This window comes from Glycine soja, chromosome 1 (assembly GCF_004193775.1).
Source record: "Glycine soja cultivar W05 chromosome 1, ASM419377v2, whole genome shotgun sequence".
NCBI classification, from domain to species: Eukaryota; Viridiplantae; Streptophyta; class Magnoliopsida; order Fabales; family Fabaceae; genus Glycine; species Glycine soja.
In genome coordinates, this window is record NC_041002.1 from 50,462,419 (window position 1) to 50,468,418 (window position 6,000).

A 6,000-nucleotide genomic window follows, 5' to 3' on the forward strand; every position below is an offset into this window, starting at 1 on the left:
CTACTCTATTATTTATACAATTCACACACTCAAAAGTCTTAATACCAAAAAAAAATATTTTTGGACACTCAAGACATTATTTGACATATAGTGAGAGGAAGAGAAAAAAAATATAAGCATATATGAAATATGATTCAATATGATAGAAAAAGAGGGATAAAAAAATGAAATGTTTATTAAGTATTTAAAAAATTAAGCTATTAAAAATCATTGCTCTAATTTTAATCACACACAAGACCTGATATTTTTTTTATACTTAAAAGAAATTTGACAAATCAATGTAAATAATAGATAATTTAATTTCTTAATCACGTGGTTATAGGTAGGTTTCATAGGTAGGTTTGAAACCTGACTCATACATATAAAAAAATATTTGTTGAAGAGATAAAAAAGAATAAATAAACTTAATACTCTCACTAAACAATTAATAGAATCATAATGTATTCGTTAACTTATCCTGCCAATCCTAATACAGCGGCTTAATGTGGACTTGTATACTTATCCTTTATGTCATGCTCAATCAGCCCCATTAAAACAATGGCATTGTCAAAGGCGATGAAGGGTTATAAGCAAATTTTGAAAAATGCCATACAACATTTCAAAAGAGGATACTTCAAAGGGGCAACATCACAGTTGGTCCATGTTCTAGCTTCTAGAGCGATGGTGGTGGCTACTAGTATCACAGACAACGTGTTGAGACGTGAAAATATATACTATTAAACCGCTTAATAATTTATTATTTGACTTAGGTTAAATTGATTTAGCCTGTGTTTGGTTCTGCGTGAGAACCATATAACGTGGATCCAAAAGGTGGAAAATTGAAAGCTAAGATATATAGCTTTTTGTTGCACATGGTGTTGGATGTGAAATTTACTGACGCACCTCTCTTCCAAACAAGCTATAAATAAAATAGGTGAAGACTTTTTTATAAAAAAAAAAAAATAGTTAAGAGATTATATCATTCAAATAATATCTTTGAAGCATAACAAACTGATTTATTTAAGAATACCAGACGAGCTATGAAGCTGTATCAAATATTCAATGACGAGCTATCACTATACACAACTACACAAGCAGTACAAAGAAGCGCATGACCTAGGTATCAAATATTTCGGTTTCTGCTATGTTGCATTGGAAAGAAAAGGCAGGTCAATTAGATTTCACAATAACCGCAAGAACGTAAAATAACGCTGCTATATAAGTGACATTTAACAAAGGCCTGTTTGTATCAACAATGTAATGGAATTACAGTAAAATTGAAAAAACAAAATACTTTTACTAACGTCACTTTGATAATCGTGTAACTGTGTAACTCCTTGCTGAGGTAACTATTTTCTCTATTTTGGCCTTTTACTTTCTTTCAAAGCAAAATTGACATATGATGAGTTGTATCACTCTACAATCAAATAGTAGCAGTCCAACTAGACATGGCAACAGGACGATGCGGTGAGAATGGATATTGTCTCCCTAGTTTTTTACTCTGACTTTTCAACATATACCCGTATCATTTTTTCATACCTGATGGATTAAAATTTGTTACTTCATTTCTATAACCCGTTAGGTATAGGGTATCCCGTCCTCGCTCCGTCCTTGACAGATTCATAAAAAAGTTTTTTTTTTGTAAAAAATTATATTAAAAATCTGATTAAAAAAAATGATTCTTACACATCTATTTTTAACTATTTGTATTTACAGGGATCTACAAAAATCATCAAGAAAATAATCTTAAATTATGTGAAAATTATAAAAAAAAATTAACAAGTGATTAATAAAATTTTAATAATTTCATTATGAGAATAAGTATAGGACGGATAGTGACGTTCCTGAACCTAAACCTGTACCTGGTCAATTCAGGTATTCCCATCAAAATCGAAACAAGTTTGGACGGATACGCATAGATACGGATTTTATTGTGATGCCTAAGCCCAACGCAATTGATCGCCATCTCTTTATGTCTTGCAGTGAACCAACTTGATTTTTCCTTTAGTTACCTGATCTCTTAGGAAATGAAACTTATTTTCAATGTGCTTAGAGCGACCATGAGAGACTGGATTTTTAGCAAGGTCAATTGCTGACTTGCTGTCAACTAGTAACATTACAGCATCAGTAGTAACTACTCCCAATTCTTCTAGTAACGAGGACAGCCAACAAGCTTGACATGTTGCTGAACAAGCAGCTATATACTCTGCTTCACAAGTAGAGAGTGCAATAACATCTTGTTTCTTAGAGCACTAGGAGATGAGAGCACCTCCAAACAAGAACATGCCCCATTGTGCTTTTTCTGTCAAGATCATCTCCACCCCAGTCTGAGTCTGAATAAGCCACAAGTTGTGGCTCAACCTTCTCTTTCTGATGTGGAAATGGAACACCAAAGTTTAGTGTGCCTCTCAAGTATCTCAGTATCCTTTTAGCTGCCATCATATGTGAATGTCTTGGATCACTCATAAACCTACTGATAACTCCCACACTGAAAGTGATTTCTGGTCTGGAATGACAAATGAATCTGAGACTCCCAACAATTTGCCTATACAAGGTACAATTCACTGCAGGTTCAGCTTCACATTTACCCAATTTGCAACTCATTTCAACTGGTGTTTTAGAGGGGTTACAATCTAGCATCTTGAATTTCTTTAGTACTTCCAACAAGTACTTCCTCTAATGCATAAACAGACCACAATCATGCTTCTGAAATTTTAAGCCTAGGAAATATGACAAGACACCAAGGTCAGTCTTCTCATACTCTCCCTTAAGGTTTTCCTTCAATGCTTCGATTTCTGATGCACTACTCCCTGTGATGAGTAGGTCATCAACATATAGACAAATGTAGAGATTCCTAGCTTTCTGACTCAATTGCTTTACATACATACCATGTTCAACACTGCATTTATGAAATCTTGTCTTGGCCAAGAAGGAATCAATCCTCCTATTCCAAACCCTAGGAGCCTGTTTTTGGCCATACAAGGTTTTCTTCAATCTTAGTACCTTATCCTCACTCCCTTTATTTGTGAAACCAGGGGGTTGTGTAACAAAAACTTCTTCTTCAAAGAGACCATTAAGGAATGTTGATTTTACATCAAGTTGCCATAATATACATCCTTTCCAACTAGCTAGGGCAACTAGTAATCGAATTGTTTCAAGTCTAGCCATTGGGGCAAAGACCTTTGAGTAATCCAGTCCTTCCTTCTGCATGAAGCCCTTGGCGACAAGTCTGGCCTTATGCTTAGCTATAGTACCATCAGGCTTCAATTTTAATTTGAAAATCCATTTGACAACTATTGGAGTTTTCTCTACTGGGAGTGACACCAACTCCCAGGTATTATTTTTCTCTATTGACTTGATTTCTTCTAACATAGCATCCTTCCAAACTCTGCTTGTGATAGCTTCTTCAAAGCTCACTGGTCCTGTATCAGCCAGTAATGCCATGTGTTGAACCAAATCTCCATCCTTTGAGATTGCATTATCTGGATATACTTCAAAATCTCTGAGTCTAGCTGGTAGATTCCTTTGTCTTTGAGGTCTGGCTTCATCAATCTGGAATTCCTACCATTGATTATATCACAAACATTCTCAGTTGTGTTTTCATCTTCCCATTCAAACTGTAAACTACTGACAGAGGTGAGCCTTTCTTGAGATTTTTCCCAGTTCCATGCTTGTGTCTCATCAAAGTTAACATCTCTGTTGAGCACTACTTCACTCTTCTTAGGATTATATAATTTGTAGGATCCAATAGAATTATACCCTACAAATATCATAGCTTCACTTTTGTCATCCAATTTCTTTCTCTTCTGATATGGTATGTGCCTATAACACAAGGATCCAAAGATCCTAAAGTGCCTCACAGAGGGTTTTACTCCAGACCATGCTTCCTCAGGTACCTTGCCATCAAGTTTTTTTATAGGACACCTATTTAAAACATACACGACAGTTGTGGCTGCTTCAGCCCAGAAACTGTGTGGTAACTTCTTACTTCTGAGCATGCTTCTTTTCATGTTTAAAAAGGTTATGTTCCTTCTTTCTGCAATTCCATTATGTTGTGGTGTGTATGGGACAGTGACCTCATGCACAATGCACTGGTCCTTGCAAAAATCCTCAATCTCTTTTGAGGTAAATTCTCCATCCCCATCAGTTCTGAATATCTTGATGCATTTACCAGACTGTTTTTCTACCAGTGCTTTGAAGTTTTTGAACACTGAAAATACCTCACTTCTGAGTTGTATTGGATAGATCCATATCTTTCTACTTAGATCATCAATGAATGTCACAAAGTATTTGCTCCCTCCTAGTGATGGGGCATCAAAGGGGTCACATACATCAGAGTATACAATGTGGAGTAAGTCATTGGCTCTAGATGGTGTGAAATTACTGAAAGAGTTTCTAGGTTGCTTACTGATTAAGCAACTATCACAGACTTTACTAGGAATCTGGATTGCAGGTAACCCTAGAACCATCTCCTTATTTCTAAGCATGCTCAAATCCCTGAAATTTAAATGCCCTAACCTCAAATGCCATAGCCAAGTATCTTTAGCTAGGATTTCAGCAGTCATACACTGAGATTCTAGATTTCTGAGGCTTACCTGGAATGTTTTGTTAGATGCCATTTTTGTTCTTATCACCAGTTTCTCAATTACTGGCTCAAAAATTGCAAGGTATCCATTGTGTATGTCAATGTGGAATTTCTTCTCCACTAGTTGACCTAAGCTGATGAGGTTGCTCTTCATGTTGGGCACATAGAGACATTCTGATAATATAACACTACTCTCATCATCTCTTTTAATCAGAACTTCACCAATTCCCTCTGCTTGGATTACCCTGTTGTCAATAAACCTTACAATGTTCTTCTTGGTTTCATCAAGATTCAAACACCAATTATTGTGTCCTGTCATGTGACTCGAGCTTCCTGAGTCATTGTACCATCTTTCATCATCTTTGGGATTATGGTTCGTGACCATCATGAGCATAAGAGGTTTTTCCTCTAAATTTGTCTCGGTGCCTTCCTTAGCTAGGTGTGTTTCCTCATGATGCTTCCCACGATTGTCATTCTGACCTGGGGGTGCTGTGCATTCAGTGGAGAAATGTCCAATCTTGTTGCAATTGAAACATTTGAGATTTTTTCTATCAACCATTTTCCTTCCTCCATGCCATTTACTGGAAGTTCCCTTTTTATTTGAGCTTTCTGGTCGATCTTGATCACTCCTTTCTTGGTCTTGAGAGAAATTCTGGGAATTTTTGAAGCCACCACCTCTCTGGTCTCTTCCCCTACCTCGATTCCTGAAACTAGATCTTCCTCCAGAACCACCTTTCTTGGAGACCGTATCTTGTAGAACCTGGTCACCAGACCTTGCCATTGATCTCTCCGTGAGTCTTTGCTCATGAGCCTCGAGTGAGCCTTGCAACTCTTCAACCTTCAAGGTTTATACCTTCTTGGACTCTTCGATTGCCACGACAATGTGGTCAAAATTTAGGGTTAGGGTTCTCAAGATTTTCTCTACAATTGATTGATCGGTGATCGTTTCTCCACAAACCTTTGTCGCATTTGTGTGACTTATGATCCTATTGAGGTAGACAACGATTCTCTCATTTTCCTCCATCTGCATCAACTCATATTGACGACGAAGGGTTTGTAATTTCACCTTCTTCAGCTGTTTCGCTCCTACGTTACACCTTTCAAGAATCTTCCAAGCCTCTCGCGAACTAGTAGCCGTTGAGATTTTCTAGAAGTGTGCTTCATCGACGCACTGGTGGAACAACACCATCGCCTTGCAATCTTTCATCTTGTTTTCCTTGTGTGCCGCCTTCTGCTCCTCCATAGCTCCATCGAGAAGCGTCGACAACCCTTGTTCAACGATATCACTTACATCTTGACTCCCCAAGATCGCCTTCATCTGAATTTGTCAGCGATCCCAATTCTTTCCATCCAGGATTGGTAGGTTTTCGGGGAAGGTCGCCGTCGATTGCTTCATGCTTCCAATGATTGTTGTAGCGGAGTTGAACCAGTGGCTC